This window comes from Sinohyriopsis cumingii, chromosome 8 (assembly GCF_028554795.1).
Source record: "Sinohyriopsis cumingii isolate HCF-2022 chromosome 8, ASM2855479v2, whole genome shotgun sequence".
Lineage (NCBI taxonomy): Eukaryota > Metazoa > Mollusca > Bivalvia > Unionida > Unionidae > Sinohyriopsis > Sinohyriopsis cumingii.
Window position 1 is genome coordinate 75,131,100 of NC_142968.1, and position 25,866 is coordinate 75,156,965.

The 25,866-nt window shown below is 37.6% G+C and overlaps 1 protein-coding gene across 2 annotated transcripts in view; it reads left to right on the forward strand.

Annotated features, from left to right (window-relative positions):
* Positions 1-6,979: 6,979 nt before the first annotated feature.
* Positions 6,980-25,866, forward strand: part of LOC149793846 (uncharacterized) — an 83,137-nt gene continuing 64,250 nt past the window's right edge. Inside the window, exons 1-2 of one of the 2 annotated variants that reach the window (XM_089967825.1) lie at positions 6,980-7,470; positions 10,290-10,410. The gene's annotated coding sequence lies outside the window, so the exon portion shown is untranslated. The remainder of the gene's footprint in view (positions 7,471-10,289; positions 10,411-25,866) is intronic. The other variant, XM_089967826.1, reaches the window with a different exon arrangement.

The window sequence follows — 25,866 nt, forward strand, 5'->3', positions numbered from 1 at the left end:
AAAAGGACCAAACATTTTCATTACATGCTAGTTTTTATCCTAAGCTTTAATAAAGGTGTCTGGCATACTTGTGTGTAAATTTTGAATTAATTTATAGTAATTACGTTTTATATTGTGACATTTCGATCGGATATATTTTGCTACAATATGAACTTAACTGTGTTAATGGTGACAATAGCGTTTTATCCTTGTGTAAAATATCATAAACATGTCAGGCCTCGCCAGCTTGCTTTGCCTTGTAATAGATGCGGGAAAAGATAGCATCGCATTTGCGATACAGGTCAAAGTAATGATTGATTAGCTTTTTTATTCTGCCATTCTTCCTCTCTTAAATATTTAGTTTATTTTTTATTTCTATCTGAATTGAACGTACCAAGTAGCATAGATGATGCTTGTATATTCATACACTTTAGATATAAAAGTAGTTCATACAGTTCTAGAATGTCTTTATATTTAGAACATAATGTAAATAATTAAATATTGAATCAATTAATGATTAGCAAAAAAATCTTACTTTAATATTTCAGGCTGACTCCAACATTGTTTGCAGTAATTGGGAAGTATTAAATGTTTTACTATAAATACCAATATATCATTGTTTGTAGTTTTAAAGGTATTTTATTTCTAAATTAATTAGTACTGAGCATGAAGTTAGTAGCGAAATCTTCTATACAATAAATCAATACTACGATTACAGATACATATAAAGTCTTAATAATATTTAACTTTCTAAAACGCAATATATATTTTATGATTATTAGTATAAAATAATAATAGCCTTATCAATTACGGTGCATATTCTATTTTGTGATTTCATTTACTTTGATTTCTGTATACGTTTAATGTCTTCTGCTTTTCGGATTGCACCTCCAGACGCTGTCATGTATGTGGCAAATGTGTTCTTTTTTCGTTAACTGATAATTTGCGCTGTCGTGTAGAGCGCTTCTATCATCCATGAAATGGAGCTGTGTCATGCTGAAAAGTTTGTGTATTAGATCTTGCACGTGTTGTTGTTTCCAGTCAACAGAAAGTTGTAGAATGTTATTGATGGATGCATTTTCATTAGTCAAATTCACGCGTTCGGTATTTGAGCACCTAGGTTTTCGAAAAAATATGTATATAGTCTTGGTTTCAAGTTATTTATAAAGCATGATGCAAATGTCGGATACTGTTCATTGATGATTATTTCCAGAAGTTCCGATCGACTTTCCAAATCTATTGTAGTATTTGCGTCTGTGATAACACCGGTATAAAATACTTGGGTCATTAATATATCACGTTCACCTTTATCCACCCATATTTTATTTTGAAGAAAGTGCCTGATATATCCTTCAGATGTTTAGTGCAAAAATAGCGTGTAGTCGATGTGAATACAGGCTATATTGGCTTTGTTATAATTTTCTCATTATCACTTCCAAACTCAATCATTTCAGGCACTCTTACTTCCACGGACTCAATACTTCTATCTAGCTCTGTAGCAATATGTTCCAGAAAGCTCTTGTAAGTTTTGTAAGAAGCGTCTGTGTACAGAAGGACAGGATCAATACATATCGGACGTTCGTTTATACTGTTTCCGAAAACTCTTTGATACGTTTTACTCTCGTTTTACTCATCAATAACTGTTTGATACGTTGTATTATCGTTTTACTGGTCAATAACTCTTTATGAAATTTGTTTTGTAAATATAATGCGACGAAAGAACGATTTGCTAGAGAACTTAATAATCGATAAATATGCATTACTGTTTGATAGTTTTAATAATGGCCTGATTTACCAAAAGCTAATTTTATATTTTCTTTTATAAACATTGGAAAGTTATTTTGGTAAAATTGAATGTAAATGAGATATCTCATATCTTTTTTTTTTCTTCTTCTTCTGATTTCAGCTAGTAGCTTGCTATTTTAAATAAATTTAAAACGATGCAAATCTACCTTTTATTTCCTATTACTATGCTTGCGAAAACATTAATAACTTCTAAAATAAATCAGTTATGTGCGTTTCATCGTTTGTATTTCTTCTTTTAATCAGTCTGTAATTTGGGTCATATTTGTGGCATGTCCTCTCGAGTCGCTATTGAGACAGAGTAATTCATGCAGAGAATCAAACGACTTGGTGATTTGTGAGTTATTGTTGATAATTAATTGTCTACGTAACCGTACCAATCATTAAATGACCTGTATAATCAGACAGTTTAGATAAATTACATCTGATATATCAAGCATGGCACTGATGTAAAATTAAAGGAATTAAAGAGCGCCTTTCCTTCACTGCTACTTAAAATCAAGGGAAATCACTCGCGTGGAGCTTGTAACACTCTTTGGTCATGTATTCTAAACGTCTCTGTCAAAATATTTGATGCACGATTTAAAATGAAAATTTTTTATATAAACAGTTTATAACAAAATAAATGAGAGAAGTATGGTGCATAGACATTAAATAAGGAAATTGTTTAATAATGTTATAAAATTAAAGAGATTTGATGCATAAGAGTTAGTTTCCGTAGGTTATTGGTTTTTCAGAGTTATGGTGCCAATATATGTAACACTGGGGTGTTCTTGGAGAGTCTTGGGGTGTCCTTGGGTGTTTAGAGAGACCGTCATGTTGATGTTAAACTTACGGCTTCTCCCTGGTACGAAATCATCCATGTGATGTTAAACTTGCGGCATCTATCTGGTACTTAGTCATCCTTTTGATGTTAAACTTACAAAGTTCCTTTTGAAGTCAATTGCTTCAAACTACGCTCCCTAAAAATCCAAAGCCTCTGCTTCAAATACATGCACAATGCATGGTTGACAGGAGAGGTTGCAGTGAGACGGCACATGGTCAGAGTACCGCCAACATTTCCACTGTGCAAAATAGGACCATTCTCAAATTCACATGTAATGACGCAATGTAACAAATCGCAAAATAACAGATTAAAAGCCATAACAGAAATAAAAAAACAAATTCTTACAAACACCAAAATTTACTATATTTAGATGGGAACTTTACAAAAAATACAGTATATGAAATTACAAATTACATCGTAACAACAATGAGGACCTGTGATCAAGTAATAGTTATTGGAACATACAAATACAGTGATTTATATTTTTTATCCATTTTTATATTGAACACTAACATTTTTTAACTTTGTCTATATAGTATTTAGGTACTACAAAGGACCAAAGACAGTGACCACCCGTGGGGAAAGTACGAGATGAGGACGCCATGGGGCTATGTCACATGGCGCTACACGAAGTGAATAGGCCCATGGCAGAGTCTGGAAAACAACCACAGGGAGGATATCAGGATGTACAAACCAAAAACAAAAATTCGAAGACCCAAATCAGAAATACTAACTACTGTACTGTCACTAAACCGTACAACATACCCCAACTGAGCAAATAAAATGTCTTGGCAAATTTTTGGAAATACAATAAGTAAATAAAGTAGCTATATTCGAGAGAGTGAAGTATACAAAATAAAGGAAATATGGAACTCCCTCTAACACAGAATACCGTATCTAAAAATAGTTTTGAGAAGTAGGACATACATTTATAGCATACACTAAAAACAGTAGGTTTTATTTTTCCTAAATTATCGCACCGTTACTTAGCCACAATTCCAAAATGAAATAAAACGAACAAATTAAAGGGAATTCACAAGATCCAGGATATAAGGATCGTAAGAAAACTGGTAAAAATTAGATATATATGACTATCCATACATGAATAAAGAATAGCACGACCAACATAGCACAATCACAGATAGCATACACGGGATATAGGGACCTCCAGTCCAGGTCACAAAACAATAGGAGAGGGACTCCGAGTCAGGTGACAAACCAACTCAGAAGAACAAACCTATAGAAAACTTTGGACTAAAATACCCCATAATTTTTATTTTTTTTTAAAACAAATTCTTTATTAAAAGTGGAAACAAAGCAAAATATCTGGGGGTTTCACTAATACATAAAACACTTTACTCTTTTGCTAAGTAAGGGGGGCATCTGTCTAGTCCCCCCCCCAAAAGAAATAAAAAATAAAAAATAAAAAGAAATAAAAAAAATTTGAGAGATTTGTGCCAATATATGTAATATTGGGGTGTTCTTGGATAATCTTGGGATGTCTTGGGGTGTTCTGGGGGTGTTTAGAGAGACCGTCATGTTGATGTTAAACTTACGGCTTCTCCCTGGTACGGAGTCATCTATGTGATGTTAAACGTGCGGCATCTCTCTGGTACTTAGTCATCCTTTTGATGTTAAACTTACAAAGTTTCCTTTTGAAGTCAATTGCTTCACAATTGTACAATTATATAAAAATGAATATAAATATAAATCAAACGTTAGGAACGTCACTTTGTCTTAGCACCAAACAGCCATTGTAATAAGGTGATACCGCTATCTTTGAATGAATACTGATAGATAAATACTATAACGATATGCGGCTTTTCTTCTGATTTAAGTCCCAAAATAAGGATGTCAAATAAAGCTCTCCAAATTATACTTTCTTATGTACTATATAATATGCACATAACTAATTTTAACATAACGGAAAACGTCAGAATCAGTTACATACACAGGTTGAAAGTATATAGAAGTTTAACTCTCATACCATACGTTTCGTCATTTCTGACACGTTTATACATCATCGATGCAACAGAGTTCTAAAAAAATTAAACGCTTTGTCTTAAAAGTGTATATTTCTCCAACACAAGAAAAAAAGGCAGAATATAGTGAGGAAAGAAAGAAAGAAGCTATCTGTAACATTAAACTATTTCCCTCAGGAAATGTTTGAACGAAGTATGAAGTGTTGAAACCAGCTCTCTCTCTCTCTCTCTCTCTCTCTCGGTACGTTTGTAAGGAAATACCACCACCATCACTAGTACTACTACTACTACTAGTAATAATAATAATAATAAATAGTACTCATTATTTTCGTCAGAATCTAGAACCCAACTCTTGGTCTGCTCAGAATCTGGAACCGAGCTCTTGGTCTGCTTCCTATATCGAACTATCCCTATTCATTAATCATCCACATTTAAAGAACATTGCACAGGAATCACTGCAAATTCAAGTGGTGTTCGTAGAAACGCATTAACTGAGATTTAAAAATTTGAGCAATTGTTTCCTATCCTTTTAGTTCATTGCGTTAAAAGCTACTTCCTAATGTATTATACTAGATACAAAACGTAAGATCGAGAAGAGCTTTACCCATATGAATCCACTGGCTTTGTTTTGCACTAGTTTGGTTGCTGAGCAAGTAAGGAAAGGGCATCGATAAAGGGAAGTAACGTTGGTCAGTAGACCGTGACATATTATATACTGTGGTCTGATTTTTGGCTTCCGTTCTGCGCCATCAGTTAATATTCTTTCTATGTGCAAAATTATTCTTTGCACAGAACGATGTGTATGTCTGGCATACATTAGAATCGTACTTACACTCGCGTAATGAATTAGTTGGATAAGGGAGATCACTTTTGGAGCCCATACCAACATATCGTAGGAATTCAAATTCCTTTGCAAAGTTGTGTAGCTTTTCTGAACTATATAAAGAACATTTTGAAAGATTGTTTTCATCTCATTTTGTTGTTAACACGGTTCTTGTATCAATATTTGGATTGATACATAATCCTGCTAACAGACTTGTATAGGAGGACCTTCCATCCTACTTACACGTAAGAAGCACGTGAATAAATGAGTGACACGACTCAAAGTCTATCTTTAGGGAGTGTTAAGATACAGATGAGAAAGCCAACAATTGGAAGATCAGTCTTGAGAGAAAGTAAAGCCAATTTTTATATCGGCGAAACAAAATGTATGGATCTCCTACATCAATTGTTGTTTACGACTCGCATGTCCTTGTCTCTGTTCCAGGTTCAGCTACTCACGTATTTACATTTATTTAGAAGGGTTTATCTTTTTAAATGTATGTCATTGTCAATTTTACATTTTTCGAAATATTCTTTCAGTTGTCACCATATGCAAAATATTGTGGTTGTGTGTCGTAAAACGTTTCAACATACGGAAGCCGATCTCAATATTTGTCCTATTGAGTCCTTTTATTTGTTTTGCTACTGAGCTTTCCACTGTGTCCAAATCCTCATATGCAATATATTAACCTAAAAAAAATTCAAAGCTAAACTCCATGAAATTTCTTGTCATAGATTACCCGCCATTTCATCTTCGCTTCTACACTATAAACAAAGTAGCGTGCTATGGGTCACATAGTCTCTTCCGGATTAACATCAGTGACTAATTTCTCACTGTGCACTGTCGCCGAAATCCACAATGAGAACCACGTCATAACGCTCATATTATAAACATCTATAATTACCTTGAAACCAATACCACTATCACCAAAATAAGACATGAACGAATCCTCACAAATTATACAGGGGTACTGAACTGGAAGTAGTAAAAATGAGCTGAGTCCAAATAGGAACGTGAAATAAATCACATCCGCCATGAACATGTGTGAAACAAAACCTATATTAAATTGGAACTCGAAATGCGAATAATTTAAAATTGTACCAGTGACAAATATATAACCAGAAACTGAAAAAGACATCCCTGACAAGTAAAATATATTTATCTTCAGTTGGTGTTTTGGTTCTTAATGCATTTTGAACACATTGTTTGCTCAACTAGTATAATGCCAAGGAAATGAAAACTCAGTTCCCTTCTGAAGGATGCGCTTTGTCAGCTATCGAGCCCGCAGTCTTTGGATTACGAGTTCAATACTCTGCTAATTGAACTTTGCTTGACCTCATTTATGTCACGTTCTTCCGTCAATTTTGCTACACACTTAAAGAAATCTCTTTATCTTAAAATTGTTTATTTATAGTACATACGCAGAAAGCAGAATGGAACAACAAACACATTTAAAGGAAGAAAAAAGCAAATTGCAACAATGAATTTTTTCCATCCTTAACTTTTGCTACGAAGTATCATATATTGAAATCAGCAATATGACTAGACATGAGTCAAGTATGAACAAATCCTACTTTCACTTTTGAACTGTATTACGAAAAACCGATCCTTATTGAATATTTGATACCCGTTCATTTGCTGAAAAAGGTTGAATGAATTAAATCTGCTTGGGTTAGTACTTTACTAATGAAATCTCTTCCCGTGATGTCTGCTCTAAGGTTTATTTATTTTATCACTAGGGCAAAATGATCCTCAACTTTCATGGATGATCGCCTCTTTAATGCAAAGCGCAATACGTACTAATTCACTTGTGATTTGTGAAAAGGATAGACGGGGTTGTACCAAATGTCGAGCTTCTAAACTTGTTTGTGTTGCTTGTTGTTAAGCATCACTGCATATGCTCAAGTCGGATCATTTTCATTGGCAGACTTTTATTTCCAGAGTTGGCGTTTAATCATTTACCAAGTGTATTAAATTCCATTAATCAACATCTGCTGCACACATGCCTTTAAACAAATGACATGCACTGAGATCTTGCTTGAAGAAAACATCTAGAGGTAAGCTTTTAAATTTTTCAATAACTTAGAGATATAGTTACTTTCCATCTTTGTTTTTTTAAAAGATTGTCTTTTAATAGCTGATTGTATCTGAGATCGTCGAGATTCCAAACAGAAAACGAAACGAACAAATACAAAGTATTCCTATGATGATTGTTGTATATAGCAGTGAATTAATTTGACTTTTTTATTTTTTTTATTTACACCCTGTAATAATTATTGCATGAAGTTTAAATTTAAATTATCTCGGCAACATGACTTTCAAATCGCAGGCCGATAATGAAACTAGTAAACACCTGGCAATATTAACGATGTCCGTCCTTCGAATTGCGTGATATCTAAACTTTTTCTACCTAGTGATCCTAATGGTTTCAGGTATTTACTGGATAAAAAGAATCCTAAATGCTCTAACCTCCATATATCTAAAAACATTCTGAGGTTCGCACGGTCAATGTTCGATGTTCATTAAATATACACTTCTTCCTGCTTTATTTGTATTGAAAATGATTTTGTGTCCTTTCATCTCATTTTCTGACATTTTACCTCAGTTTGGCTTCACCTTTCCTAAATTGTTAAGTACAATCATAGGATTAAACCGTCTGTCTGTTTATAACCTGCAAAGATGAAAAATCACCTTTTGTAAGCTTGAAGCTGATGTGGCATATTTATAAATTCATTTAGAAATTGTGGTAGAATTGAGCGGAATATTCGTTTACTTTTCACAATGCACATAATTCATTCCGTCACTAGCTATGATTTTCTTACCTACGTTATTGGTAAATAAAAGATTAATTTCCCCATATATTTTGAAATTCGATGTTTAATTAAAAGGTTATTTTAATTAAAATTAAAATGACACCTAAATTATCAATCATATTTTTCTTCTCCGAAAATATACCGGTGCCTGAACCGTTCAGAGCGCGGATCTTATCAAACAGTCGTTGCATCGCCAGGTATGCATATTTTCAAGTCAATATTCGGATACTGGATCTCATATCAGACCAGATAGAACGAATTAGAGATTATTAGCCACACACACACACACACACACACACTACCCCCTCCAAATTTAAATCATAATATATTTTGCACAATCAAGAACACTCTGAATTCGTACAAAACAATTCAGTTTATTTTTATATTGTTTTACTGCGCATTACGAAGCCAAAGCCTTACCAATATCATTTTCTTCTATATTTGATGTATAATTGTTTCAGTCTAATACATTTTATATAATAGGTGCATATTATTGGTACCCCTTAGTTAAAAGAAATAAAATATAAAAAATGGTAGATACGTTTCCTTTACTTCATTTTAATTTAGATCCTTTATTTTGATTCATCACTTCCAAATCCTTTTTTATGTTATGCCTTTAAACAAACAGTTTTTCCAAATATATCCAATGTATGTTATGTGCAAGTATGATTTAGGTAATTTTTGGTTCCTTTTCCTATTCTCAATGTTGCTATGTTACCGATTGTATTGTCTGTGTTATATCACTATGTGCAGGACAGGCCTTATGCCTATTGGACCGATTTGGTCCAATCGAGCCACGAGCTCACAAGGGCCCGGCGCATGAGTATTTTTAAAAAATATATCAATAGAGAAAAAGTCATTTTAAAGTGATGGAACAAAATTTTAAATTCGATATCATATAAATATTGCTTTTTATATATAAAAAATCTTGTTTACAAGTTAATTTCCAAATACCGTGCTCAACGAGGGTTCTGGCGCGTAAAATCAGGTGGCCCTGCCAAGAGGTTCGAAACCGACCCCGCGTTTGCTAATGCCGTTTCTGATTATGTGTACTGAGTATGTAAAAGCATGCTCTCTCTCTCTCTCTCTCTCTCTCTCTCTCTCTCATATATTTTGCGTTTACATAATTTTGCATCAATTTGTCATTGCTTTTTAAGTAAAAATCTTCTACTGTATATTCGTTAGTTAATCTTTAAATACTATGTTCTTGGAAATGAAACTTATAAACATTAATACTATTCAACATTGTACACATGTTAACGAATATTAATTATTAAACTCTTTGCACATTTTCAACCCTATTTGATAAACTTAATTGAATACATCGAACTGTTAACATCTGAGTTCAAACAAAACAATTATTCAAATACTTGCTTCTGATAATATTGGTTTAAGAAGTAGGCAAGTATCATTCATAAAATTCCTGAGTATATGACATACAATGCAGCGTCAATAACCAAGTCCTTTGTAAATATCCTTGCAGCTACAGACAGACGGACAAAAGGATACTGAATAATTAGCAAACTGTGTTTCAGAAACTATCTTATTAAATCACTATTCTATAACGTTTGTGCCAGGTATTTGCGTATATTTGCCCATATTTGCCCTTTGTGTGCTTGTTCTCTGCACTTCTTTGCGTTGCATTCTAAAAACCTTCATATATCAGCTCATAGATTATATATATATATATATATATATATATATATATATATATATATATATATATATATATATATATTCTCTTTCTTTATATTAAACATATACAATTTGCATGAAAATTCGAAGTAAGTAAAGTTTGAAAACGTTTCAAAGTCCGTTTATTTTCCCAGCACGTATCCTATGAACCTAAAGCAGTACACTTCCAATGAATGTTCTGCATTACTATTAAATTAGATCAAATATGTCACAATAATGACAAGAAGGTTCCATTTGTGTGCACAAAAACATTTTCAAATATTTACCATAGTTCGTGAAAACAAAGAGTGCAAATACACATTCAACATTAGCAACATCAGCATAAAATACATCAAAAACATATAAACAGTACATTTTTAATTTTTCAGACCGAGCTCTCTAGAGCGCTCGCCTTTACCGATCACTGTCATCTCATCACTGTCCGTGTGGGTTCGAGTCTCTGGCTCAGTCAATGTTGGTTTCTGAGAAAGTTGTCATTAGCATCGCGTGGTGAGTGGTTCTTACCTGGGTTTTCCTCGGTTCTTTATCCACCAGTTTTACTGGTTGCCATGTATAGCCTATACTGCGCTTACAATTGGCTTTTAGCAAAACAAAATATCAACAACTTATAATTCTTCTATAATTAGTTTTATAAAATTGCAGTCAGTATTCAGTATTGTCAAGTATTGCACGTTTCAAACGTTTGTATACCAACTATGAACCGTTATTGCATGTCTCTGACTACCATGGACTATATTGTGCGTCTTTGCGCGTCTTGCTGTGTTCAGTAGGAAAAATAATCAGAGGCAAGCAGACACGTAAACAACAAATAGAACTTTATAAACGTGTGTATCAAATTATCACTTTCATAAATGTTTTAAGAAAGACATAGAGCGACTTTGTAAATAAGTCACTCTCCGAATATAAGCAAGCTAAATAACAACAACACGGTACATAAACAAGCTTTCTACTGAAAACGTGGGTGGAAAATGCATGCAGAGTACGGGTATGTAATCAAAATACTGATTCTTCGAATTTCCAGTTCAGGTGCAAGAGATGGCCCTAACACAGTTCTTTGAAAATTATTCAAGGGATGTCCTTACCCTAGGTCTTAGAAAGTGATTGAAAATAAGGCCTCGCTACTGGTCTCATATCGTGATTATACATGTGACCTAACCCCGAGTCTTAGAAAGTAATTCAAGAGATGACCTTACACCGGGTTTTAGAAATGCTTTAAGAGATGGTTTTACCCCAGATACTTGAAGATGATTCAAATACAGTTGATTATTCGTATGATTTATGTTTAGGTGATCAAGATTTTTACTGTAGATTTTAACGCATTTGACCAGTAAGTAAATAGATCTCAACGTATTGAGCCAAATTTTAATATATACTTTGATATGACTTCGCTACAAATCTTTATCGTCGGTCACATCATGGTTGTAATAAAATAATAATAATAATAATAATAATAATAATAATAATAAATTAGTCGTAGTAGTAATAGTAGTAGTAGTAGCAGCAGCAATAGTAGTAGTAGTATTGTCGTCGTTATTCATTCGTTGTCAATGCGTTTTCTTGTCTGTGTGTATATTTTTGAGACAATAAAATTCAAAACCGTTGCAAAAAATTTAGTAGAAGTTCATATGCTTAATGAGGTTGTTTCAAACGAGTAATTTATCATTTTGAGGTTATTATTTTCATATTGTCGTAATAAATATACATAAACTACACACACACACACACACATACCCCACACACAAACACAAACTCACAGTCATTGTGCAGCACATTTCTCTCCTAAAATGCAAGGCCGGTGGCTATGTTGGCTAAGGTGTTGGAGGTTTGATCATGGGGTCAAGGGTTGACTTACATACAAAGATGACATGTTCCATTGTCACCTTCTGGTTTAAAAGTTGTTTTTTTTTTTAAACACAATATTACATAAGCATTTTCGACTATTGATCAGCATATGTTCCTCTAGTTAATAGAAGGAGGAGGAGACTTAGTAGTAGGTGTAATAGCATTAATAGAAATAGTGTTATGTATATTTGATTTAACTATATCTAATTTAATTGTTTGTAAGTTTCACAATCTTTTAATATTTTTTTAAATTTCATTATATGTCAAAATAATGTAGTTATGTTTGCTAGGAACTTACACTTTTTCCAGAAAATAGTTTGACCTTGACTGTTCATTTTAATAAGCACCAAATGTTGACCTAGATCTTGATCATGGTTCAAAATTAGTAGCAACCACGTAAATAAGTTCTATTTTTATTTTAAAATGATTGGTTGTTGTCGAGGTCATGGTGGGACTACGTGGTTTAAGATGTAAACACTTGTTTTAATTTTATTTCTTAGAGTAAAATGATTGGTTTTCGTCAGGGTCATGTTAGGCGTATGTGATATAAACATGATCACGTAACTCCTCTTTTCGATTTCGCAACTTGGAGATTTTCGAAAATGCGTTTTAGAATATGATATACCCTTTGTTTTGGAGAAATATTCTGAGTTGGGCTTTTACACTGGAAAATGTTGTGTCTTTTGGAGTTATTTCAAATTATTTGGATTCAGAAGGATAAATTATTTTCTTCCTGGAGATATACGCTTGCTCATATGAACTTCTTGAAAAATAAACATTTAATATAAACCATTATTCGGATTTCAAAAACCGGAGTGATGTTTCTTGTTTCTACAAGGAAATGTCGACTTCAAAACAGTACAGGTTATATAGTACGTCATCACCTTCCATCTTGGAGTTTTCGTCAGTACTCGAATTTGAATTCATTAGAACACTTTTTATTGCGACGTCTAATATTTTGTTCGTGGATTATTATTGGATTATTTTTGGATTTAATTCTTAAAACAATAAGTTCATATTTTATTTTCATTTTTATAGTATTTTTCCAGGGAAATAAATTATATTTTTCAAAGCTTGTATTCACTCTTTCCTGTGTTTCTGTTTATTCGAACCTAAACACGTAACAATATTATTATTATTATTAGTAGTAGTAGTAGTAGTAGTAGCATTTGTAGTATCAGTAGTATTAATTGATGTAATATTAGTAGTGGTATTAGTAGAAGTAATGGTAGCAGCAGTTGTGTTATTACTAGCATTGTTAGTAGAAGTAATATAGGTAGTGATAATAGTATTTGAATTAGTAGAAGTACTAGTGTTGTATAAGTAGTAGTATTAGTAGCAATGTTAGTAGAAGTAATATTGGTAGTGATAATAGTACTTGAATTAGTAGAAGTAATAGTGTTGTATAAGTTGTAGTATTAGTAGCAATGTTAGTAGAAGTAATATTGGTAGTGATAATAGTATTTGAATTAGTAGAAGTACTAGTGTTGTATAAGTAGTAGTATTAGTAGCAATGTTAGTAGAAGTAATATTGGTAGTGATAATAGTACTTGAATTAGTAGAAGTACTAGTGTTGTATAAGTTGTAGTATTAGTAGCAATGTTAGTAGAAGTAATATTGGTAGTGATAATAGTATTTGAATTAGTAGAAGTACTAGTGTTGTATAAGTAGTAGTATTAGTAGCAATGTTAGTAGAAGTAATATTGGTAGTGGTATTTGTAGAAGTAATAGTTGCAGAAGTATTAGTAGCAGTAGTAGAAGCAGAAGTAGTAGTAGTAGTAGCAGTAGCGGTATTACAGTGGTATTAGAAGTAATACCAGCGATAGTATTCATAGTAGCATTAGTAGTGTTATCATAAGTATTACTAGTAGTAGTATTAATCGTCGTATTACTAGTAGTAGTATTAATCGTCGTATTACTAGTAGTAGTATTAATCGTCGTATTACTAGTAGTAGTATTAATCGTCGTATTAATAGTTGTTTTAGTAGAAGAAGCATTATCAGTAGTATTAGTATTTGTAATTGTTGTTTATAATAACTCATGTGCTTTTAAATAATACCGTTTGGTAAATCAAAAACTGCACACAAATCATTGAAGAAGAGTTAGATGGATGAAAAGCTCCTTTTTCAAAAATGTCTTCAATAGCAAAAACTGTTCCGTCCAAGTGAAATTATGTTTTTCTTGCTATTATGCTTCATTTGAACGTATTTCCCCTGTTTGGTATGTGAATTTATGCATAGTGTATGCTTTCAACATTTGTATCGGTCTTTTTGCACACACCTAAAGCAAATGATATTTTGCCACCGACATAGGGTTTTACTTTCTAAATCCTTTCGGAGTAAACGCGTACTTTAGTTTTCCATGCTCGTGTTAAATTACATTAAAATTTTACGGACGGCTGTTTATTTATAACCATTTTATAGTCTGCTTGATATTCGAATGACTGATTCTTCATTTTTATTCCAATTATTCAAGGTCATTAGAATCGTTAATATTTATTCCATATGAATGAACGCTAGTTAATTTGTTTGCATTTAAACTAGGAAAAATAGTTAATACAAGCCGAAAAATAAAACAGTATTTACCGGTAAAAGTGGTATTTCTTACAAAGTATCAACTCGGATTATGACACGTAAACAAACACATGACTGAGAACAAATACTGACTGTACTCGCATAAGTCGACTCAAACTGCAAAAGTAGTGAAAGGGGGCACTTTACGGACAATGGGAATTAGCATTAAAAACACCCCTGGGTCAGATTACGGACAATGGAAATTTAACATGGCGAAAAATCGTGGGTCAGATTACGGACAAGGGGAATTAACATGGCAAAAAATCGTGGGTTACTTTACGGACAAGGGGAATTTAACATGGGGAATAGAGTTTGGGTTTGTTTAGGGACAAGGGGAATGGAACATGGGATTTTTTTTTTTTAAATTTTAAAAAAATTTTTTTTAAAAAAAGGGGTAGGCAATTCAAAGGCTATCTCTTTTCGAGAAATATGGCTGGCCCTGAAAAGGGCCTTTGGGTTTTCTTCTAATTTCTTCTTTTCCTCCACCAACTTCTTATTTTATCTCCAACACTCTTTCTCTTCTTTTTTTTCTCCTTCTCTTCTTTCTTCTCTTCCTCCTCTTCTTCTTTCTTCCTCTTCTCATTTTCTTCTTCTTTTTCAATTTTTTCGTTCCAATTGCGTATTCTTATTCTTTCCTCTTCATCCTCCTTCTCCTCCTTGATCTCTTTCATGACACCACTAATCTTGTCCTTTGCTTTCCTTAAGTTATTAATTTCCATCTTCACACGATGGGGACTATAGGAATAATGGTCTTCAACCAGTCTTAATAGCATCTGTTCCATTATTCCTAAGTTGTCTAAAACGTCTTGCAAGGTTTGTAATTTGTCCATTTGGTTTGACGCCATCTTCTTTGTATTCTTTGCAGAATGGTTTGAACAACTAATACTGTGGGTTCTTATACGAAAAGCGCGAACGTGAAGGAAAACATCCCCCTAAAACATAAAATGGATCTTACCTAGATGATGACCAAACATCGCGCGGACGTGAAGGAAAACATCCCCCTACTTTCTCATTTCATATAATATAACCCTAACTATACTCTCCACATTTGCTAAAAAAACCATAATCTACTATTCACACAAACATACCTGAGCTCTTACAAACACACAAACACACAAACACATACACTTCCACTATTAATAAAGAGTTAGTGTTTATTTTCACACTACTCTACCTACACACATTGGCAAATTAATAGTTATTTCTTTTCTAGAGTATTGGGTAGCCCTGAAAAGGGCTGTTTTTTTAAACTCCAGATGCACCTATCTAATGGTTGCACCTTCCTGGCCTGGCGCCGCACACGCATCTTCTTCCCCAGTCTTCTTTCACCTTTCTTCTGGGGAGCGCAGAGGGAGGATGATTCGCTTCAGCACCCCAATCCTCTGTTTCAGGAATATTAAACGACATCATCTCTTCTCTTCTCTTTTCCTCCTCTTCCCTCTGTCTTCTCTCCTCTTCTTCCTTCTTTATTCTTGCTTCTTCTACGATAGCCTCCGCTGATAGTTCGTTTACTATGCGCCTGGCATATTCCAGGTGCATCTGGAGTTCTAACAGTTTCACTATTCTGCTAGTCATTCTTCTGGCTGTGTTGATCAATCAACAAGGGTAGCTGGACTGCCGAACGAGTTTCAATTTATACTGAAAGCGCGGACGTGAAGGAAAACATCCCCCTAAAAACATAAAATTCATCTTACCTAGATCATGACCAAAAAAACAACAACAACGCGCTGACCTAAAAGAAACACTCGCTCACTTTTTTATGCTACCCATCACTTCAATAGACTATCCACATACTCAAAGCAATCCAATCTAACCCCAAATATACACCTCAAGCAGCCCAAAAAAACAAACATCATTTTAATCTACTATCCACACCAACCTACTTTATCACTTACAAACACAATCACACAAACACATACCCTCACATTTTTTAAGAAAGAGTTAGTGTTTATTTTCACACTACTCTACCTACACACATTGGCAAATTAATAGTTATTTCTTTTCTAGAGTATTGGGTAGCCCTGAAAAGGGCTGTTTTTTGTTTTGCTATGGCATTCTTTTTTTAGTTTCTAAGAATGCGATGTCCTCTGAGGATAGACTTTCTGGCAATAGGTCTGCTTCTTCGGAAAGAGAAGAAGAATTCTTTGGTGTCGATACGACAATCGACAAAGCCTCTGTCAGCTTCAGGTTGTTGCTGCTGCTGTTGTTGTTGCTGCTGTTGCTGCTGTCTCTGAAGTCTGTACTTCTCTGTCCATTCTTCTTTCTCCTTGTTCATTTCTTCTCTGAAGAGCTCTTCTATCAGGTCTTCAGTGATTTTTAACATTCTCACATTCTCTATTTCTTCTGGCTTCGGTATCAAACTGTGTCTGACCCTATGCAAATTCACGTAGGCTTCGTTGAGCTTAGCTAGTTTGGAGCACATCTTCTTAGGAGGATGAGTCGACAATGGATGGCTAGACTGGGAACAACTCCGGTTCTTAAAGTTAAAGCGCGGACGTGAAGGAAAACATCCCCCACACGGTTTTCGAGCCGCAACGTTCATGAGAGGGATAGTAAGAAATGAAAGAGCATCAATCCAACATTCTTATAGCTAAACAAAAGACAAAGGCATTTTTTTTCTAAACACAACATTTTTTATTCAAAAATCACTTAACACTAAACAACATTTTTAACAATAATCCAACACTATAACATCAAACAATTTTTTTCAAATTTTTCATTTTTTTCTTCAAATACAATCTACTTTAAACAAGGCTGACAACGTTGTGAATGAAATTGTGATTTCCACTGTTGGAAATCATTAGGCCATTGATGGACACTACGTTTCCTAGCTTGAGACAAAAGATAAGCATAATGGTCACAAAACCATCGATCTACTTTCACATCGTTTCTAGCAGAAGAACGAGGATCAAAATGAGTCACTAAATGTTCTAAGGAATAGCCCAGGCTGCGATGATGCAGAAAATACACACAGTACTGTCCACACACCAAGGAATCTGTGCCTTGTAATTTCACGTTATTGAATCGGGTGGTTTGAGCATTTCTTCTCATAAAGTCGATGATATCGTCTTCCAAAGGGGGCAATCCATACGAATCGAAATATTCCACACATCCTTCTTGAGGAAAGTAGACGGCTACCCAGTGGGTTCCTGGGAGATGACTGTCGTCCGTGTTGATCACGTAAGCTTGATGGTCTTTAGGTTTGCGATGAGGGAGTTCATCTTTAGCACAGACGACGGGATTCCAAGAAGACGTATACGAACTGTGGTTCAAAAGGTAATAAAGTTCCCAGGTATCCATTGTTTTGTGTTTGTTTTCTTCTTCACAGGTAATAATAAGTCGTTAATTCGATCCTGACTTTTTGCTTGAAAATGTCTGACGAATAAACGGTTATTCGTTCTGTTTCCTCACTCTGATTCAGGAGAGCTTCGATACGATGGATCTCTTGAGTGGTTAATGCTGGACAAGAATGTTCACGCAAGTCTTTATACCACTGGTGCAACACGTCTTTGTTCGAGATGAGGCTCCAAGCTTCGTCCAGATACTCGTCCAATTTTTCTTCTTGACTCAACATCAGGCATTTATCGTGTTGAATTTGACTGGGATGATCGTTTTGACATCCATAACAATTTTTCTTGATCAATTCCGTCATTTTGTCGACCAAGTGTTTGGCAAAACAGGAGACTAAATGGGCTTCTTGTTCTGGCCATCTCGACTTCATCATGATATCTTCTTCGTCTTTGTCTTGAGATTCTTCTCCTTCCACGGTCTCCTTACATTCCATCTCCAAAGTTTCTCCACTAGGTAAAGAGGGATAACAGTCTTCCATGGCTTTCTAATAATCTAGAATGACTTCTCTCAAACTGTTGATTTCTATGGTATTATCGAATTCTGCATACAGGATGACGTTCACTGTCTTGTCCAGTGGCTTTGCAAACTGAAGTTCCACACGAATCTGGCCGGATTTTATAGGGTGGAAATGTCCCTCGTCGCTGCCTTGGTCTGGAGTGAAATCGAAAACCCACAAAGTATAGCCTCCGTCATATTCGTCGTACTCAATGCCGTGACTGGTGTTGGTTCCTAACTGGCCGGTGGCTTCGTACAGGGACAAGTACGATCTCAAGTAATTTTTGTTGGCAAAGTCAGGTTCGAAAGGTCGGGTACACAAGGTCTTGCCATCGCGACTGACTTCGATTTTCTTCACGTTGAAGTGTTGAAAGTTGAAAGGATTTTTACCGATGGTTCCGTTGAAGGCTTCATTCTCGACCATACCAAGGATTAAACGCTTGGGTAGCTGTCCTTGAAACAGATGATCTTCGGTTATGGATTGAAGGTTAGCGGGAATGGTGAACGTTTTCACTTCCACGCGTCGGATGGGATACTTGGCGGTCGTTCTGCTCAACGTCTGACTGATGTCGTTTCCCACTTTAGGTAACACTTCTACGCGTCGTACGTAGAGTTTGGCTTCTTGGATTATGCTTTTAGGAGCCTTAGTAAGATCAGCAGCCTGCAAATGGAAAGTGGTACTGCTGCGATTCAGTCTCAAGCGAACATTCACCCCGTTCAGCAAATATTTCTCTTGCAACCACATGTCCAAATGCAAACGATCCATCAGTTCTAAACTGTTCTTGTCTAAGATTTTGCTTTCTCTTGCCTCAAAGCCGAAATTGCTTGGATCTATTGAGTCGAACTTGTCTGGTGTGTCATCTACCCACAGCACACAGGCATTGAGATGACTTGTCTTGGCATCTGTTCCGTACGTCAAGAGATTTTCCAGGTAGGCACGGTAAGGGTATGTATCCATGCTGCTGCTGACCAGTTTGTTATTCAAGTACAAATCCACTGAGCTGAACAAGGAATGCATGAAATTGTTGACGGGAGCTATATTATCATCGTCTTCTACTCCTTTATCATCTTTTTTTAGAACTTGGACTTTCAAGTACAAGTAACTGCTATTCAGATCGATGTAATCTTCGGGCTGTCCTTTGATTTCAAACTCGATGGGAGCGGAATCGGTCAATGAGGAGATGGGATTAAATTCCACCCATTGGGATTCTTGCATGGTCATCATGGTGGGGGGCATGGCAAACAGATCCAGTTCCGTCTTGGAACAGGCGCAAGACTCTCGGTGCATCATTTTGTTTTGTGTTTCAATAATCGAAAACGTCTAAGTCTCGAACGGTTCTTCTTTTCTTGGCCTTTCTCGCTTGAAGTCTGGTGAAAGGGTGTTTTCTTCTTCGTCGTCTCTTTCTGCCTTGTCCTTGCTGAATGCTTGACTCGGTAGCGTGCAGGGCATTTATAGGTGTCTCTCGTCGGCCCAAAATGTCTTTGCCCGTTTGCAGCAAGACATTTTTGCCTGCCCTCATGAAGGCTTCTTTAGGGTTTTGTTTGTCGATGATGACATTTTGGAGAAATTCTTTGCCTTGCGTCAGTGCCGCATCTTTCAAGGCGTGCAATCCTCGTGTCACCATCGGTTTCAACACCGGGGCCACCGAACGAAAGGCCGATTTTAACATGTCTCCTAAACCGTGTCCTCGCTGTCGAGCCACCCCTTGGTACACTGGATACATGACTTGCTTACGAGTCGTGAGAGAACCGTTTTCGAAAATGGAGTTTCACCGTGACTTTTCCTTTGGTGAATGGAATATTTTGTCCCAAATCTCCTTTTATAGTAATGTTGACCGTGTCCAAATACGACTTGCTGACCGGCAAATAGTGAGGATGGACAAATTCGCGGTGGACGTGGTAAGTGTTTCCACCTTCCTCGTCAGCGTTCGTGGCAGAATCCACTTTGAAAGGAATGACACGCAGTAACGGCACGGAGGTGTGTCCCACCACGTTGTATTCCACCACATCGGAATACACAAAGATCAAATTCAGTCCTTGGTTCAGTTCTACCGGGAAACGAAAATACCTGGCAAAAATATCGTTGTCGGAAATGACTGGCAATTCGTTTTTCTTCATCATGACCATTCTCATCTCCGTGTCACCGCCCAATATGTCAAACAATTCAGGACAAAATAAGAAAGACATGAATTTTTTGGACCCCTCAGAAAATTTCATCAGAAAGCGACGAGCTATTTTGTGGTATTCCAGGGTGACACTTTTTTGGACATTACTCAAAGCTTTATGGAACACGCCATTAAACCTGGAGGCTATGGCGCTGACCAAATGATGACCACTGAAATAATAGCCTGGGAGAATGGACAAGTTGTAGGTCCACGTTTTAAGTTTGTCATCATAGGTTCTATTGGTAGATGTGCCAATTTTATCCAACTCCACTTGCAATTGTTGGTCATGAACTTCCCCCTTAAACCAATTTTGCTGGGCAATGATATTTTGGACTTGGGTTGGGTGAATCATTTCCACTAAAGCCACTTCCCAATGGGCTTCGTGATCTAAGGGGATGGCTTGAGGTAATTTGGCCGTGTAACAGCACAACGTGTTGTTGGGAAACACCTCCATGGAACTGTCACTGGGTAAGGTTAAGTAAAATTGGTTTTGGTGACTCATAATTCTAGAGTTCTGTGGCTGTCCGAGGGGATATTACTGGACGTCAGAGGCGTGTCTCCGCCCAAAATGGGGTTCTGGTTGTGGTTGTTGTTGGAGTGGTGACTGGCACTGGCACTGGACACAACGTTCCCGTTTGAGGAGAATTTCAGGGAGGGATTGGGAAGCAGGTAACCGATGCAACTGCTCAATAAAATGGTCCACAATTGTTTGTCTCCTTGTTGCAAACTCAAATTGGCGATGGCTGCCCCGATGACACAATACACCACGAAGATTTGGCAGAAAAAGACGATTTGCGTTTTAGGCACACGTTCTCCACACCACACCCACAAGGGTTGTTTTTGTAAATCTTGCACAGAAGAACTAGGGGAAGAAGGACTGGTCGACGTAGCTGCGTCTGATGTGTGAAAGGGCATGATGGTCACTTCTTCTTTTTATAGTCGATGACTTGCGAAGCGTCGATCCAAGAATCGAAACTGGGTGGATATCCTTTCCAACGTACTTTGACTTCTTTGACACGTCGTTTGCCCACTTTACGGGTTCTGCGTTCGAGAATGCTTTCGATGTCGTACACGTCGTCTTCTTTTTTGGTGACACGTTGTAACTCGGGCAAATAAAACGTTCCTTTGAGTACTTCTCCGTTCATGTCTTCCAATTTATAGACGGCAGGATGACGGCCATGTACTCGTCCAGTGACGCGAAACAGTTCGGTCGTCCAGTTAGGTAAGTAACCTTTGTCGAAAGTGCGTTTGGTTTTGCCAATGCGCACCCAATCTCCTACGGTCAACTCTCCACTTTTCTTGGGGACAGCCCTCGTCGGGGACGTACCGAACAGGCGCTCGAACACCAGCACTTCGTTGTCGGGAGTCACGTCTTGCGGGGCACGTCCGATGCTTCGATGGTAAGATTGGTTGTACGCTTGCACCAGGTGCGGTAAGATGTCGATGTACTTCAGAGTGTGGTGATGCGTAAAATATTTCCACATGCGTTCTTTCAAAGTGCGTTGAAAACGTTCCACGATGCTGGCTTTGGTTTCGGGATTCTCGGTGGTAAAAAAATGAATGTCACGTTTCTTTAATTCTTTTTGGAAAGCTTGGTTCAGAAATTCGGTGCCTTTGTCCGTTTGCCATCGAAGAGGGCGACGACCGCTTTGTTTCAACACCCGTTGCAGGGCTCGCACTAACTCACTGCTGGATTTGGAAGTCAAGGGTACGACCCAGGCAAATTTGGAAAAGACGTCGATGACACAAAACAAATATTTGTAACCACGATTGTAGCTGGCCAAATGAGAGACATCGGCTAAATCGGCTTGCCATTGATGATCGATGCCTTCCACTCGGGTGCGACTTCTGGCAAACTTGCGTCGAATGGGTTTGTGTAAAGTGTAGGTAGCTTGTTCTTGTAACCATCGTTGCACTTGAGGTAAACGGAGACTTTTCAGTCGCGTTTTGGCAGCACGATACAATTTTTGAACTCCTGCGTAACCTGCAGGATGGGAGGGATCGTAGTAAATGCTAGCTAAGACTTTTTCCATTTTTTTGTGTTGATTGGTGTCTTAATAAGGCACCCACTCTTGGAAGAGGCTACTCTTTTTCTCTTGGGGTATTTTCTTGGATTGCAAGGCTTTGAGTGTGCGGCCAGCAATAGGTGTCGAAGATGAGGAGGATGTCTGAGCAGGGGATATCGGCTCTTGTTTCACTTCTGTCTTCACTTCTGTCTTCACTTTCTTTTTCTCTTGTGAGGAAGAAGGGGTGGCCATCATCTTTTTAATCCATTCAATTCTGGAGGTAGGTGGTGTTGTTAACTTGCGTACTTTTTCTGGTGGAGTTTGAAACCCTTCTTCTTCTTCTTTTCCTTTTTCTGTCTTGGTCACGGGTACTGGTGGTACTGGTACTGGTGATGGTGCTGGACGTTTCATCAAGGTCTTAAAATCTTTCAGAGTGGGTAAAGCTGTTTCGTCTAAAGCTTTCTGGTGAAAGAGTTGCAGTCGTTGCAAGAGTTGACCGTACTTTTGCGATTTTTCTGTTTCGGACAAATCTTGGCGATCCAGCAAGGATTGCAATTCGTGTTGTAACTGGGACATCTCGCTCAAATTGGGATTGAGAGGTAAATGCGGGGTGCGTTGTTCTTGCCACCGATGGTATTCCATCCATCGTTTGTAAGGCACTAAAGCTAGTTTTCGTCCTTCCATGGGGTTGTCAGGGGTGAATTCTGAGATCTTGGGACTTCCGAAGGCCTTTTTATCTTGCTCCCATCAGTCCTCCCAACATGGTTCCCAAGACTCCTTTCAGTATGGGGCCTAACAAGAGAGGTAAAATACCTCCACGTTGGACCAACATCTTCTTTTTTTGACGAATGGGAATTTTCTTTTGAACCATTTTCCGAAGAACGTGACGATGTTTGCCTAAGCATTGTTTCTGGTGTTTGGACAAAGGGATCGTGCCTTTCAAAACGTTCAAACAACATTCGCACACGGTATCGATGACCTCTTTGGAGGCCGTTTGAATGAGTTTTTTTCGTAGGGGTGGAGAAACTTTGGACAGGACAGATAGCAGGTCCCCATGTTTGGCTAAACGTGGTGGTAGTCCTTTTCTTTTCTTTCCTTGGGGTTTTCTGGAGGGTGACATCTTTGAGTCTTTAGGAGCACCTAAAAACACTGATACCCTACTCGGTCACAGGCCTTTTTTATACTGGAACGCGTCGCCACTGATTGTCTTTACGTCGTATCAGTTTGAGGACAGGCATGACACGTCGTGCAGGGGTACGTAATGGACTAAATCGAGCCAGGTACTTTGTGAGCAGCAGCCACTGCCGCTAAATTGGAAGGTCCTGCCACTGGGGAAGTTCTTTTGGGGGTCATCAACGGAGAAGTTCTTGGTGTAATCAACGTCTCCAAGTACTCTTCAGTTCCTGGTGACATCAACGGAGAAGTGGACAAACGTGAGGCTGCCGGAGACGCTGTGGCAGGTCTTGGCTTGCGAGTGTAAGGTTGCGTCCTGGCCGAAGTGCCTCTCTTGTGACTAGTTTTCTTCTGTGGACTTTTCTTTTTTTGAGGACTTTTTCTCTGTTTCTTTTTCTGGGGGCTTCTTTTCTTTTTCCGGGGTGATGGTGGTGGTGTCTGGTAAGAGGAGGGTCCCGCCACTGGAGAAGTTCTTCTTGGGGACTTGGTCTTTTTCTTTTTCTTCTTCTTGGGGCTTCGTTGGACTTTTGTCTTAGGGATAACTTTGGGGGCATTAGGATCCCATCTTAAGAGTGAGCGAATGATGACCCCTCCTAGAGTACCGCTCCCTCCAGGTTTCAAAATGATTTGTTTTTTGGTTTGAGTGTCGATGCGGGGATCGGCCAGTTGGACCAAAGCGACTTTGTTTCGATCGAAAAAGCGTTGGGTTTGATGAGGAATCTGAATGATTCCTTGGAGTAATTGACGTGCCGTCACCGTGAACCATCGTAAGACTTCTTTGAGACTAGCTTCTAAGACACGAGCTCGTATTTGTGGATCTTTTTCTCGACTGATGCCATACAAGGCACGAATCAATTTGACGGGAAGATGCGACTGAAGGGACGTCATGTTCACACTGTGTGAGACAGACGAAAAAGGGTCTGAGGTTTTTATAGATTTTTTCATGGGGAGTGAAATGAAGTCGAGGACGGAGACGTGTACAGGACAGGCCCTCCGTCTTGGCACCAGTGGTGAAACAAGTGGGTACGAAATCGCAAATCCTCGGGGGTCGTAGGTTTCAAATCGACGAGTAAATAGGCGTGTGGCGTTTGAGTGGCATCGTCGTACGCCTGAGTCAGCCAAGGCGTTCCTACCTGTTTGGCTAAGACTTGCACTTGCGATTTATCTCGAGGGCTTTTAAACAAGACCACGTAATAAGCATTGAGACTGATGGTGCGATGGGCTTTACTTTGTTGAAACAAATTTTGGGTGATGTAAACGACACTGGCATTACGGTGATGCCCTTTGCGCGTAAACCACAATTTAATTTCTTCTTCGTCTTCTCCTAACATGTCGTCGAAAATGACCAAATGGGTTAGACGGGAGTCAGAGACGATGCCGTCGTCTTCTTTAGGAATGCCTTCCACGAACACGATGGAATCGCCTTGACTTTCACGCAAGAGGTTGTACGCCGATTGCCACTCTTTGTAACACCACACGATCCGTTGAGGGGGCCGATCGATCAAATGATGTTTATGTTCGATCAAACGTTTGACGAATTCGGTTTTGCCTGAACCGCTAGGTCCAGCAATGAGCATGTTAAAGGGATGGCGAAGATACAAAGCCTCCCAACTGGCACGATCTAAGTGTTCGTCGATGACTTTGACAGTAGAGGAAGAGGGAGCAGAGACAGCAGAGGTAGCCATGGTATGAGAAATGTCACTTGTGACACGAAAAACAAACAAGACAAGAGTTTATATACTTTTTCAGAACACGTTTATTGAATGTTTCAAATATGAACACGAAAGACAAAAATACATACAACCCAAATAGTGATGTACAGGAATATAAAACACAGCAAAGCGATCAAAGTGGAATATAAACAAGTGTCTGTACAACATGTTTTGGGTAACCAAGATGTCCTAGGGACAGTGTGTAATGTTCTTGCAGTCTCTACATGAGGTATTGTCACACAAGTGTCCTCCCGGAATGACCTTTCAGGAATGTCCATGACAGTCCTGTCCTGAAGCGAGTGGTTGTTCTCGGTGACGGGTTCTTCTGGCACCGTCACTAACACAGGTTGAAAAGTAACTTTTTTCCTTGAACAACTCTTGTGCATACTGGGCCACTTCTTGGGTCCAAGCCTCAAAACCCCCCTTTTTCCAGTCACGAACATCTGTCCAATGAGGGTGTAAGTCACAAGCTACACACACATCGTCATACACGTCTTGGGTAGCTAAAAGTTGACGAATCTTTTTTTCCTGTTGAGGTCGAGAAGTATCCAGATGAAACCGCAAGGCTTTGAGCAAAAGGAGTTTTTCGTGACCATTTAAGGCCATGGAAGTGGTAAGTACTGATCGT